Source organism: Anomalospiza imberbis, chromosome 1 (assembly GCF_031753505.1).
Source record: "Anomalospiza imberbis isolate Cuckoo-Finch-1a 21T00152 chromosome 1, ASM3175350v1, whole genome shotgun sequence".
NCBI classification, from domain to species: Eukaryota; Metazoa; Chordata; class Aves; order Passeriformes; family Viduidae; genus Anomalospiza; species Anomalospiza imberbis.
Window position 1 is genome coordinate 54,236,889 of NC_089681.1, and position 15,994 is coordinate 54,252,882.

Consider the following 15,994-nt stretch of genomic DNA (forward strand, 5'->3'; position numbering starts at 1 on the left):
TACTTCACAGTATACCATCTTGCAAAGCTTTGCATATCAAATAAATGTCTTCTTTAAAGCTATAATTAATGATTATTCTTATCTTTATACTGGTGGCATAAAAGCCACTATGTCTGACACAGATCCCACTATACCCATTATTTGAAAACAGGACAGATTTACCAATTAAAATTTAAACAGAACAGCCAAACACAAGTTAAAGGCAGGAATAAGGCACAAGACAGGTCAGGATTTACACAACATAAATACATAAATTGGTTAACTAATTGGTGTGTTGTCAAAAGAGGTGAGGATGTGGTTTACCAGGCCAGATGACATGGCCTTTATGCATTACTGTAAAAATGAGATATTATCTGCTTGAAGTCTGTAGTTTCATTAGTGATATCTACATTCAGATTACGTTTGAACTGAAGATTCCATCATGAAATTTTTGGAAAATGTATTTTAAGTTAAAAGGGCATATTGACAAATCAGTGCTGTATTTATAACAACATCTACCTTTTTAATTTAAGAAGTCTAAAAGACTTCTTTCTTTTATTTCAAATTAATTTGGGAACGTGCTATTTTAAATATTCCATTTTATCATGGAAAACACAACATAGAACTTAAAAGAGTAGGCAGCTATTTCTGTAAGAAAGTCTTAAGTTCTCCATTTGGCCCCAAATTGATGTTGTTTATCTCTTGAACTAGCTAGAGACTAGCATTATTCATTATTTTTCCTGTTAGTCCCCAAAAGAAATTCATGAAAGTGAGACTTGTGTTCAGACCAAGCCCTTCACCCATTCAGATCTCAGCTCCTTTGATTTGCAGAACATTGGTTGTCTAGATTCTCCATTGTTTTGGGTGATTTTTGTTCTGCAATTTTTTTTTCATGTATTTTCATATCTATCCTTTGATAGAATTTTTCAAGTTCTCTCATTTCTCATTATTGGCATATATATGATGTAGATTTTTACTGTGCTCCGTGCTTGCATTTCACATTGTCCTCAATGCGATTTGATGACCAAGAGTCCTGCAAATGAAAACATTTGTGACCTTTGCCTCAAAAATCTACACCCAAAGGAATCCTGCTGCTATTCATTTCCCTTTCTAGAAAGTGCATTAGGAGATTTCTCTTTCACAAATAATTGAAGTTTCTTGCCTTTAAGTTTGACTCTGTTGAATTTCTTGAAGTACCATGAGCACATAGGGAGCATTGCTATATAAATCAAATAATAATATGTATAAAGGAAAATCACAAAAGGGAAGAAAAAGTCTCATGCTGTTAAAAACAAATTATATTTAGATATTGGGAAGACCTCCCATGGTTTAAGAATGAATTATGATATTAACAGAAAAAATATCATTCAAACACATTGCATTTATTTGACATGATAACAGAAAGATTCAAGTGTTTGTGGAACCCAGACTTTGGTTGTTTCAATTCACATTAATTTCTGAGAGGAAATGTTTTAAAAAATTGTATATAGGAAAAAAATTAATGTAATATTATTTAGTATAGCATGTCTCAGTTGAATGCTGTTTTTTCCTTTGACATCTGTTATCTAATATTGCTTCTGCCTTTGTAGAATGACCAATATTACTTTATTGAGGTCCTTGAGCATACGCTTAACTATAAACATATGAGTATATTTGGGCATATGTTGCTTAATCACTTCAAAAAATATTTACTCCTAAGAAAGATTAAATATTTAAATTATGCTGTATATACAATTGATCCATGTGCAATTGTACAAAAGATGCTTGTCTGGGAGTATAGCTAGGAAGAAGTAAAATTGGCTGGATGAGAGATTCCCCAAGAGACACTGAAACAGCTGCCACAAGCATATGCTCTTCTACATGCAGACCAAGTAATGGTGACTATTCCTTCCACTTTGTGAAGAAATGGGGCTGTAGATTTGTTAACTGGGCTTCCACTTGTGGTGCTATAGATTCTCAACAGTCACTTCAGTATTAACAGTACAGTAAATTGACAATATATTGCACCAAAATATGAGACTGGTGTTTTATTATATATATTAAATTAAGCCTTTGACACTGACAATTGAGTTTTTAGACCTACTACTTAAAATATATATTGAGGAAAATTTCTGGCCACAGAACAGTATAATCAAGATGGAATAAACAAATGGAAATGAGAGCAGAAATAGACACACATGAAAACTAACTAACCCCTACCCAGGGGTAGGTGCCATGATGATTAGGGACCTTTCCCTTTTCCAATCCCTTGCCTAATTTATTTTTTAATATGAAGCAGACTCCTATGTCCACCTGAAGATTTCTAGTCTTTTGAGATACCTCTTCAGATACAATTCTTACAGTGAAACGAATGAGTTGTTTTCTGTTAATATAAAATATTATCTTCATAGTGTACTTGTTAACATAAGGCCCCTTAACTTCTCATAGAAAAACCTCTAAGACATTATTTACGGGGAAACTATTTCACTCGCTGCCTACACACGCAGAAATCTTCAAGGGCTTGAACACTGTGCAATAAGGAGAGCTGTATTTCCATGCCATTCAGTGCATGTTCTCTTTTAAGTGTCCTAGAGAAGATGCACAACTGGTATTTTGAAGGAGACAAAATGTTTGCTTCTACTCTTGCAATTTATGCATGAACATTGATTGACTCCTTATGGTGGGGTTTTCAGTAAAGAGAGAGAAACTCATTGACTGTATTTGCTCATAGCTTGTTTTCATATTGTTGTAAAGCAATGGAGTATCATGCCCTTAGAGAATATGCAGAAGTCTTACCCAATATTTCAGTTTGGTGTGTGGTGCACTGAGGATGAGTATTAGCAAGATCAGTCATAGTAACTGAACAGGTTTCATGAGATTAGAATGTTATTTTCTCTGAACAATTTACAAAAACATTGCTAAATAAGGTTGGAAACCACTAGACTTTAGCTTCGCTTTCAAAACAAGTAGAATGCTGAGTACTATGTCTGTGACTAACTGACCAATACGCATTGCATTTTCTTATAGCAGGAATGTTTGTGCAAATATATCTATTTGGGGGAAACTGCCCTTATTCTGATAGAGCACCATGGTGTGTTAGAACAGTACTTTTCTTATGCTCTATCAAAGAATGTGGACGCAGCTTGCTTGTCTTTGAGCACAGGGTCTATAAACATCTTTTTTTAGCTAACACACAGCTGGCTGTAGATCACTGATTTTGTCCTTGACAAATTTTAAATGAATTTCAGGATGAAAAGTTTACTAGTTTTCATTGCAAATGCATTTCCCATCTGCTACTGTGCAGAGATGGTGAATGCAGAGCTGAAATTGGGCTAATGTAACTAGTAGTGTATAAAATTTCTTCTCCATTTTGTTTGTTTATTTGTGTTTTGTTGGGCTTGGGTTTTTTCAGAATGACAGCTGTTTTGCATTGAAATAGCAGCTTCCTGTCATCTGTTTGTTGTGATCTAGATTCTCCTCTCAACTTTAGTTCAAACTAAAGTGAACATCAATGAATGCAATAAAAACACAAATAGATTTTATGGACTTGAAAACTGTAGTCTGTATTTCTTCCTTTCACTAAGACTTATTACCAGCTTCAGAATTTAGTAGTTCTGGAAAGGTCAAATGAAACATGGAAGAGGAAACAAGGTAATGAGAATGGGAGAAAAAGGAGAAAGGCAGAAAGAGATAATGGGATTTGCTTACCTTCAGTTTTTGTGAAGTTTATGAGGAAAGAGAAAAAAGGCAAGAAAATGCTGTAAAGAAAATCAACAGTAACTCAGTAGTCATAGAGAAAACATGTTGTGAAGGTGTACCTCAGCTCCTAAAGATGTCTGTTTTGGCTTGATATCATGTGATAGGTCAATCATAATAAGTCTTTTCATCTTCAGAAGCCTTAACTGTTGTGACAGTAAATGTTTGTGGGCTTTGTTAAGACTGGACTCAGATGAACAAAATGTTGCTGTTATGAATATCTAGTGTTCTCTAATGTTACTTCAACACAATAGACCAGTTCCACCATAAGGCTTTGGGTTATCTCTGGTTCACTACAAAGAAATTAGGTCAGACTATTAAAAATAGCCATCTGCCCAGTGGGGATCTGCCTATAGGACCAGCTCTTTACATCAAAGAGCTTTACTCCCTGTCACATTTGGATTTTGTACTGCTAAAGAAATATGTCAGGAAAACAACATTTTGAGGAATTTGCAAGATGTTTAATAAATTATTATTCTCATAACTCAATAATTTAGGGATGGTGGCTGAATAATCTGTTGTTTTATAAAGAAATAAAATAGTGAAGACTGCTTTATTGAACAAACAGGGTTGGTAACATATTCAAAGCTGCAAAGGTAATCTGAGGATTTGCATTTAACAGAATTGAATTTCAAGGAAAACCAAGGTTATGCCCATCCTTATATTTCCTCCTCCCCTTTCTCTTTTCTTTTTAATGAGATTGAAGTCTCTGTGATACAAATAAAATCATAATTGCTAGCAAGTTTGTTATTCATTGATACATGAGTGAGTTCTTGCCTTTCCGTCTTTTCACTATTTGAGTTGACAGTTTAAACAATCCTCCAGGACAGGGCAACCAAAAAAGGCTTAACTTTCACTTCATAAGATTTAATATAATTGATATCTTTAAGGTATGTAGCAGGTAGAGAAATTTTACCTAAGTGTCGATTTCACAACTTTATGTTACGTTTTGGTGAAGTTGATGGAATGGATGTCTTTGATCAGCATATTTTCACTGAAATAAAAAAGCTGTGTGGAGGGAAAAGAACGCTTCTTTTTTCTCCAAAGAGGACATCTTTCCTTTACTTGACTCTCTTTGTTGTGTTGAGTAGCAAAAATTAGTTTGCTGTCTGAGATAAGACTGGCTGCAGCATAAAGCATCTGGTTGCTACAGACTCCAGGAAAAAAATGAGTTAGCAATTAAATAACGTGCCAGCCTGGAAGAGAAGCCCACTATTTTGTTAATATTGTGGAAGAAATTTCACACTATATGAAGTCTTTTTCTCAATTGACTAAAATAGCTCAAAAATACCAAAAAACTCTGCATATTGTAAGACTGGTTCAAAATGCCATAAAGTTAATAGATATCTCTATTTGAATCTTTGGAGGATAAGATACTGATTGATGTCAGGATCTGAAATACTGCCCAGTGTCTTGTTTCAGCAGTCCATCTCCATTCACCAAAGCATTTAATCATGTACTGTGTTCTGGAATGAAATGTGATTTATATGTGCCTAAGTACTTGGATAAACAGGGATGAAAAGTAAAAATACATGTAGTAGTTGTTGTCTGGTGTCTGTTGATTAATATGATACTTCAGACCAGTTGTTAGTGAATTATTAATATTATCCAGGAAGAATGATCTTCTCTGTTGTGTATCAGAGGAGATGGGCATAGAGTATATCCACTTGAAGGTATCACAGATTATTAATATATAGAAGATATGTTTTAATGATTTGCTTGGAAAAATGTGATACACACAATTTCTAGTTCACAGATATTTGATTGCAATGTGTTAATCTGTTTTTCAGGTTTTAAATTGAAGCATGGCAGCTTTTTCAAAAACCATGTGTGATAAGGTCAGAAACACTGGGAAAAGCTGCTGTCATTGCAATATCTTCGATATTTTCTTCAGACAGAATTTCAAGTGTTTGGGTAGTTTTTTACCTCCTGGGGATCACAAAAGGTTTGATTCATGTAAGCTAGTAAGGTATCAAGAGCACCTTGGAGAAAAAGATTTATGTAAGAGCAAAGCAGCAATAATGGTAATTTATTGTAGAGAGATTCTTTTTGAATGCAACAGTAACAGAAGGAGGAAAAAGGCCACATCAAGATTTTGGTTCACTCACAAAACCCCCATGAATACCTACAGTCCCCAGATGTTTAATTTAAGGCTAGTTCATTTTCTTGTTTTTCTAAAGCAGAGGAAAATCTATTAGTTTTTTTGTTTATTAAGATACTTACAATCTATTATTTAGTCTTACTAGATTTATTAAACTTAGCCATGCCATATGTTCACAAACAGACTCATAACAAAGTCAGCACTAAACTTTCAAAAAATATAAACCAGATCTTACATCTTACCATGAGGATAGGCTTAATAAAGTGAGATATATTATTGAAAAAAAAAAAAAAAAAAAACCCAAAAAAAACCCAAAACAAACAAAAAAAAAAAAAAACAGAAAAACTCTGCAGAAAAACAAACAACCAAAACCCATGGTTTTGAATTTTTTAAAGAATTTTCAAGAAATTTATTGACTGTATGCAAGCCTATTCCACTCTCACTCCCAGAAACCCAAGATTATTATGAAAGCAATTTTTCAGGAATTTGCATTCTATAAAAAGGTATTCTCTTTAATTTTCATAGCAAAATTGTAGGATTTCTGAACATTACAGAGTCCATTTTGAAGTTAGGCATGAACAAACATGTTTTATAAATTCTTCTCTTGAAAATCAGGCTCTCAGCAAAATGAAAATTCTCACATGAAGGTTTACATTCCTAGAAAATTGTACTAATTTGTTAAATAATACAAGGACCAAAAACCAGACCTATATAAACAAGTATCTGCCAAAGACTGATACTTCACCTGAATTTTTTTTCTTTCTCAGCAGCATTTTACACAAGGAATATTAACATATAAATATCTTTTAGGTGAACTAATCAGAGCAAAAACCTTTTGATTCTAAAAATAAAGCTTTCATGTAACTGAGGCATGAACTATTATTAGGGGTGAAATGTACTCTGTGGTTCAGAGGCTGCCTTGTATCAGCCACCTCCAAGCATCCCTGCTGTGGGTGCCCCGAGCCTGCTCAGTGGGGGCAGGCTGGGAAACAACACTTTTGCTTGTTGCTGTGCTGGGGAAAAAGGTGCAGTAAAGAGTAGAGACAGCTAGCCCAGACCAGGGACCAGCACAGATCAGAGAAAAGTCCACAGAGCAGAAATCTGGTCTGCTATTTATTACTATTTATGTACACTCAGATGAAAGAGTTCAGTCCTTCAAAGAGAAGAGAGCAGCGAGGGATATGAAATATGGTACTGGTGCTGCTAATGATACCAGACTGCTCAGCCAGTGGCTGTTAGGGTGCTGAGATACTGCGTTTTCCCTTCTATCATCATTCTTACAAGGGGCAGAGAAAAATGCTGTTGACCTGTAACTTATACTAACTTGCTTTGGATAGATTAATGTTTTTCTTTTTAATTAGGTAGATACAAACAAAAAAACACTCTGTGTTTATATATCTACCTAGCAATGGAAAGTCAGCAATGAAATGCAGCAATACTTCAGTCTCCAAAAGGTCATTTATATTTCCAGATGCTCAACTACAATAGGCAGATACGTGAATTAAGAGACAAAGTTGAAGTCTAAGCATTCATATAGATAGACCTGGGATGCTGAGGCTTGGCAAGCCTAGGTTATACTGAATACATTCAAGGTGCCTGTTCCATTTGTATGCAACTGGAAGGACTCATGGGACCTTCACTGGCACTAATTACATGACAAAATATAAGATCAAAGACATGAATCATTGCTAAAGTTGTCAAATGCTTCAGGATTGACCTTTCTGATCCTAAATTGAATGGGAGTATTAATAAGGTATGAGTTCAGTAAAAGCAGTAGCAAGGTCTCAGTTTGAAAACAGAAATATAGCATACAATATTTCTGCAGTAAATATGTATAGCAAAAAATATTGGAGTGTACACAGAGCTGTCTTAGCAGTTTTGAAAATGTAAGAGTTATGTCTATGCTGCTTTGATTTCATTTACTGTATTCCTATGCAGATAAAATGGCATAACTCTATTCATTATTAAAGAGCTGGAGAAGCTTTTATTACTATCTCATTTAGAACTCAGAGATAAAATTTCAAAGTTCTATTTCAAGCAAATGTGGTGTATTTTAGACTGATCAAAACCTCCAAGATGCTTCACAAGATTAACTTGTATGGTATAAAAGCTGCACTGATAGCACAGCACAGAACTCACTTTTTTTGAATGCTGCCATTTCTTGACTGGAAAGTGATCAAATAGCATCTTCTACTCATTGACTAGAACAGGAAGTGAAAGCACCAGAGACTGTTAAAACTGCCAAAACTCCCCAAAACCTGTATATATGAAATATTATAAATAGTGGGATGCATTAAATACCAGTCAAGACAGCTAACACTACTGTATATCTTAGTTTAATAAAAAAGGCCATAGGCAATTAAGGCCTCTGTCTAGGTGCTTATCAAAATCCTGATATCCCTAATTGCTGTGCCTGATTAAGCTTTAACCAAGAGATAAAATCTTGGTTATTGATCCTGCCTACCTGAACAGCATGAATTTCAGGAACAGAGTATGTCCTTTAAATGTAACAATAACAGAAACAGTCACCTTATTCTTTCAATCAGTGAGATTAGCTTAAGAAAGGGACCAGCCTCTCCTTCGGGAAGATGAAAGTGAGAGTTCGAGAGGCAACAGTGAGGGGAGTCCATGATAAACAGGAAAAAAAGGGATGCTGAAATGGGTGAAATGGGAGCAAGCACAGGGCAGCAGAGAAAAGTGCAGCTGCATTCCAAGTCTGTTGTGTCCAAGTTAAATTGCCTGGAGATAGAGATCTCATGAAATGCATCCTTGGCTGCACCACTATTTGGCTTCTTGTTATAAACCAGCATTGCCAAGAGACATTAAGCAGTGATATTTGAAAACACTTTGCAGGTGCCAGGTTGTACTTTCCTCTGTGTTAATGAGAATTTGATCATCTACTGTAGATATAACATACAGAGGAGGAGGAGCAGACTCTGTGAATCAGCCATTTTTGTACCAAGGGTGGATCATTGGCAGAATAACAATAGGATGTCTCAGCATCTTAATAAAAAAAAAAAAAGGAATCACTGAATATTGTGCCAATCCATTAAAAACTGGTACTTGTACAATCTTATTGAGATATCTGGTCACTTTACCTTGGACATTGATGAGAAAATAAAGACAGCCAGGCCTGGAATCTGGACAAATCTGAGATCAATTATTTCTACTGTTTAGCTGTTTCCTTATCAGAGAGCTATCTGATTGCTAGATGATCTAAATATATGTTAAAGTAGAAGCCATAGCTATGTGAATTCATTTTTCTCTTAGAATGCTTTTCTTCATTCATTTTTTTACTATTCTGCATGGGAGAAATACAATGCTCAGTTCATTTCCAGAACCAAAAGGACTCTGTCTTTTCCTTGAGTTATTCCGCCTCCTTTCCTTTCTTCATGCTTGTTTTTACCCTTCCTTTCGCCTACAGCACACACATAAACCCTTTATGTTTGTGAGCTGCACATTAACCCAAAAGGTTAATGAGCATAGGGCTCAGGTGCAGTCCGTAGTCTTGCAGCATTACTAATGCTGTGGTCATAGGTTTGGAATGGCATTCTGGAAAATTAGTTCTTTTGTGATCTCTGCGCTGAGAGCGACTCCGCTGTTTTCTCTGCTCCCTAACTGCATTTTTATGCTGAGCTTTCTGTCTCTATGAGAACATGTTTTTTTGCCCCTTCCATTACCCGTTCCCTGCAAGCACAACAAAATTATTTGTGAGATCAAAACCAACTGCAATATGGTGAATATGTCACTGCCAACAAACTTTCTTAAATATTCCTGTGCATATAAGTTCAGCAGAAGGGCTGATGTCAAAGTGGCAGGTAAAAGCTTTGAATAGGAAAAATGTCCATCAGAACTCCACTGAGTTGGAGATTTAGATGAACAAAACCCCTGGAAATATATAACAACAATTCAATCATCTTCCTTCTGAGACTGGTTATCAAAGTAGACATCAAAAATATTTAGATATATCTCTGTTAAAACGTTGCTGATTACTTAACCATTATATGCCCAAGAAAATCTGATAAATGCTCCTTATGGAAAGAAGAACACCCATTCTTCTTCTTTTAGTATGTCTGCAACTCAGATATAAGGGATCATCCAGAGCAGTCTGGTGAGTCAAACCTGCCGGCTGGGGTTCTAGATCGACTGAGTACATGGCCAAGCATGGACATGGCTGCAATGCTCACTGTGTGGCTACAAGCTAAGGCCTCCCCTCAGCTCTCTTGTCATCCCCCACCAAACCAGGTCTTGGCAGCCAATCGAACTCCACTGGTGGAGAATGTGTTCAGGCCCCTGGCATGAGGTTTGGGAAGACAGTGATTTAAAGCTAAATAGTAGTTTTATTTAAGTACTGGTGATGATGACCATTTTCTGTATTGTGCTTAATGAATTCCCAAATTTGCAGTGGACTAACATCAATTCATTAATTAAAAAGTTCAATACAAGTGTGTATGTCCTTTATAATCAAGTATTTATCTAGATGATCTTGAAACATCTTAAATGGAAATTATCTCAAGGAAGAATGGGAGCGTAGTAGGGAATCTGAAGTGGGAGTGCTGTATGTCGGTCCTTCTGGGCGGGAAAAACTCCAGAACAGCAAGTCCTAAGAGCTATGAGAAGAGTGATCAAAAAGAGTCTTGACAGTAATATAAGGTGAAGAAATTTTGAGGCATCTATATCCACACAACATATACTTTTATTTTTTGTTAAAGCCTGGAGGTAAATGCATATTTAGCACATGGTTATCACACCTAGATGGTGGTTATATCTTCCTGTGAGGTCAGTGGCATTTGCTAAAATTCAGGGCCACACCCTAATTTAAATTAGCACTCATTTTGTGAGAGGGAGACACACCCGCTCAGAACAAACAAGGCTACATGTCCCAGTAGGACCACTGGGTCGCAGCAATTTGGGAAGCGGCAGCTTTCCAGCACAACTAAGTGTACGGTGACTGATGCATCTAAATACACAAAACTCTGGAAAAAATTGATACAGTGGCTTTTTTGAAAAATGCACTTATTGCTTTAGAAGCACATAAGGGATAAGAAACTGTAATTTATATAATTAAACTGCCTCAAGCTTAGCATTGTGACAGCAGCTGTGGCCTTGGTACCTCAGGACCTTCTGACAGAGTGAGAAAGGAGAGATTCCCACAGTTCCTGTGGGCAAAATACTTCTTCTTGACTTCTGCTCACAGGAGCATAATTTGGCCTAAAGCGTAATCACCTGGAGACACTTCAGAAAATGAATGCGTATGTGCTTCCTCTGAGCGATTTGTCTGCAAGTGTGTCAGTTGCTCAGCTTTAAAGCTTTGGTGGATATAGAGCTGTAAAAGTACTTCAAAATATCAGAGGGAAAGAGATTAGAAATAAACAAAAATGAAAGGTGACTAGTTCTGGGCATAAGTACAAGTGTACCGTGTATTGATAGGAACTCCTTTGTTGGAGAAATAAGGCAGATTGCTGTCTTGCACAGCATGGTGAACATCAACCAGGAGGAGACATGACCGTGGTGACTGGATCTGTGGAGGTTCACAGTCAAGAAAATGAGGCATGAAAAATAAGTGGTTCAAGAAGCTTAAACAAGAAGCTTTATTATATGAATATTTTGAATATTCAGTTTCCTTAAAATAAAAAATAAGCAATGTACAATGTGTATAATCATAAAGAGCTAAGAAAAGCTGTTACAAAAATGCATACCTTAATTATAAAATCTACCAGTTTCTATGGTAGATCAGAATATATAGCAATAATAAAGTCTCTTAAATGACATTATTTCAGTCCTTGCCTCATCCATGAAATCTACAAAGGGCTTCATAAATTGACTTGAAAACTGATGGGTCTCATCTGGTTTAACAGAGGGGAGAGAGACTTTTACAGTATATGGCCCTTTTCCATGAACACCCTATATATTATTCAGTCCTTATCTGGAATAGATACTGCATCAAGTGCTACTGCAATCTTGCAGTCCAAAAACTAATCCATAACATCTGACTATTTCTTGTCTTTCCTAGAATCCAGAGATCTTTCTCTAAGCAAAATGTTTTGTCTGATGTCTTTTCCCAGTGACCCTAGCAGTACTGTTTGAAAAAGGTTAGAAGTCTTCTGATCCAAGATGTGAAGACATCCAGCTTAGTATATTCACACAAAGCTTTACCACTTTGCCAAGCAAAGCCTTACCAGTTCATGTCTGTTTAGAATCCTGTAGTCTCCTGTCTTCTGCTTGTGTGCTGTTTGGCACATTATTCTGAGCTTGGAAAACATGAGCATAGATGGTTTCCAAACCATACTAAGAAACCAAACTTTCTGTAGTATCCAAACCTTACTGCTTCTTCTGCTCTTCCAGACTAAATCAAGCTTAATCATAAATTTTCTCCAAATGGTTCTGTTTTTTTTTGTTTATTTATATATTTATTTGATTAATTGTTTATTTGTTTTACCTACCCTTTTTGTGTAAATATTTAAAGATTTTTCTGTGTTGCTCAGTCCCTCTGGCTACTTGGACTCCAATGCTGAGGGTAAATTTGCTTAATACATGACCTCTTTCACAGAACTGAATCTATGCTGAATAAGGAGCTCCCCTTGTAAAGGAACATAGTATCACCCAACCATAAGTTACAGCTAGACAAGGTAGCTTTTCTAAAATAAACTGGCCCTTAAGTGCAGTTGTAGAAAAAGAAGCAAAGTTATTGAATCAGAATGTCATCTCAACAAAGTCTTTGTCAGAGCACAGAAGTGACCATCTTTCTTCCTGAAATCTTCAAAGCATTTGTCAATGTCTCTCTGTTTCTAATAGACTCCATCTCATTGAGCAGTCCTGTATTATTTCTTTCCTTGACCTTTCCTCAAACAAGCATCATTTCTTTCATGTCTGCAGAAAAGTAAGAGAGAAATCATTGTTAAATGTTAATGTCTGGTGAAGGATATTCCACCATCCTTTCCAGTGAATATCCTCCCTCAGGAACAAAGCCTTCTCTAGCTCTGAAGGGTCATAATTGCTGTACTCCAAACAATGGAAATGCCCCTAACTTCTTACCTCTCCAGGGATTAATATGTTCTTCCTCTGAGAAAACCACACTTACTAGTGAAGGGACTGAAGTCTGAGCAGTGAACATGAAAATACCACAAAAATTCATTCATTCATTCTCCAAAGAGCAATCCAGACTTCAAATCAGATTGACATGGAAAGTGATTCAAGATCTCTAGATATTTTCCACTTTAAGTAATTGGTGTGGAGAGGAGGGTGTGAAGAATGATTAGGCCTTCACCTGTTTTCCTTTGTACTTTTCTGCTTGATGACCCAACCAACCTCACTATTGATCCTAAAGAAAATGATGCTATGTCTGAAATGGACTTGAGAAAGTGAAATGAGGCAATACAGTTACTAGCAGTCTGTGTGGGTTTAGACAAAACAAATACTGTTGACCTAATTTAATATTTTTTATGACATTATGGATTTTGTTGATAAAGGTATTTCTATTGATGTAACACTCTTACATTTCTGCAAGGGATTAGATAAAGAAACAGGACAAAAACAAAGTGGAATACTTTAAATGGTCCTTAATCATGACAGGCTGAAGTCTTCAAACAAGGTAGCAAATCAGCATAACACACAATATGTCTTTGACTATGGTAAGACATAAGGTCATCAAGAGCAGCAGTTATGTGCCAACAGCAAATTCCTTTTCCTGGGAAGTGGTGGCAAGAGCCTTAGCAGTTGAGCCTTTAGGCTGGACAGCCTAACAGACAGATATCTCTGTTTTGATATTCATGTATCAGCATTTCTGCTGAAATGATTAATAAGAAGCATAGAAGAAAATGGGAAGAGTTCATGAGATTTTTTTTTTTTCCTTAAATGAAAATTGAGTAGCATTGGACTATGTATTCATTGACCCTCCAGCATATGATCTGGACTAGTCCTATTTAGCATGTTACACACATTTCTGCAGTTCAGTAAAGCATTTCATTGCACGTACCCTATTTCACACATATTCTACCACCTACACACTGAAACTGAAGATTAACCTCCAAATCTTACTGAGATACAAAATTAACACCTAACATGGTTTCCATTTCTCCTACTGCTCCTCTGGGCATGTAGGTAATGTAGTAGCTTCTTCTGTGCCATCAGAAAAAAAGTCCTGAAAAAAGTTCTTGCTCAAGAATAATTCATTTCATAATTTAAGTTGCTAATTTAAAAGCACAGAAGGATCTGTTGTACTTTCATGGTTAGAGTCTATGCTCAAACTATACAGCCAATATGTTGCTCATGTCCAGCACTGGTGTTCGCTGTACTTTCAGTATTTCACACAATTGTCCACCCTATTTCACACTATAAATTCATGTAACATCTTTCTCATGCAGCAGTTCAGCTGTGCAGGCTAGAAATAAAGAAAGAAATACAAGAAATATATTGCACTGAATATTTTCAGTGCAGAGCTAGGTAATGCTTTGACTTACTTTTCCAGGACCATATTCACTAGAAAATTAATATATTTGGCTAACTTTTTGGGTAACACAGTGTTGAATAGGTTCAATAATAACAGATAAAGAATATTCTTCCCCACTCATTATATACTTAAAGAATTTGACATTCTATAGCTACAGGCAGCTGCTTCCTTACCAGAGGAAAAAAAAACCAAAACCTTAAACACAGCAGGAAAGATGAGATTTAGTGGTACTCATATGCAAATTCAGACACATGTTTAAGTCTTTCCAGAGTTGAGGCCTAGGGTGGTGTTTTGGGTTTATTTCAGAGATGAGCAGAGAGTCATCTTGTTGGAGAGACATGGGATAATGGAAATGCATCATGCCATCTGTTGGCAAACCGCAGTGCTGCAGCCGGAAGCTGTGCAAAACCACCTGAAGCTGTTACCACCACCAAGCAAATTAGCAAAAATCATAGGGAGTCCTCAAAAACAAACACACATATAAGAGAGCAATTGGCAGAAAATCTAAATTTGGTTTTCTCTTTATTTGCTCACATCTGCTAACTGAACACATTGCAATTTGATTACACAGCCAAATTACCATTTCCTCATACAGCCGCTGTTGTGAGATTAGTTTCTTCAAAGTGTGAGTTTCCTGCATCTCTGCCCAGACACTAGGATGGAATGAATGGGTATAAACATATATTTTCATATAGCTTCTTATGATTTTGCAGAAAAGACATCTTTGAAACAATATAAATTGCTACTTATATATTTAGACATAAAAAATAACTTACTTTAATAGAAACAAATATAACAATTCCTGTCATTATATCTGAGGAAAATTCTGATGAGGGATAAATTCATAAATTAAGCCTGTTTCTGAGGATGCTACAATAAATTATGCAAAAAGGCTTCTATATGTTTTTAGGAGCTGAAGACATCCATAGAAAAATGCTGTAGAGAATTAATTTCACATAATGTTTGTTCATTCATTTTGTGGGACTGGAAACTCGAGTCATGTCATCTAGTTTGTGGATAGCTGAAGCATTTACTCATAAAAAAGCAGTGTATCTCTTTCCAAAAGCCAAGAGATGGCACTTGTACTTTTGGTATCTTCCCAGGCATTTTGGCTCCCCTTAGGCCTGCAATCCTGAACTGCTTAAACAGCTCTGTCTAATGTCTGTGAAGGTTTTTACTTTAAGAACCTTCCTCTGAGCTCACAAAGCATCTCAGTCTTACATGTGTTCTCTGAGACTGTCACAAAAACCTGTTGATGCTTTAAAGTGTGACTTGAAAATTCAGTCAGTAAAGTCACAGTCCTTTTGCACAGTAGTAAAAGATCACCAGGCACTTTCTCAGCAAAAAAGTAGCCCTGCATCTTTCCCACTTGAGCTTTCCTAAGAGTGTCCTGCATAGGCTATCACAGATCATGATGGCCAGTCTTCCTGAACCCATCAGTGGAACACATAACACCTTCATCTGGCTGTCAGGCACAATTTTCTCCTGCTTTTGGAAAGATGGCCTTGCAGGAGTTGTCAGTGGCAGAAGATGGCGATGGATACCCAGTGTGCTTTCACTACAGGATAGAGTTGGCTGAGTTTACCATCTCATGTTGGGGAAACCTCAGGATAGGGAGTTGAGAGGCCGCAGCACGTCCCTATCTTCCTGGAGTTGAGGGTTTGGGGCTCACCAGCTGCTCTCATCAGTCTTGAGCTGTCAGTAAACTGCACATAACACATGCAGCTGTG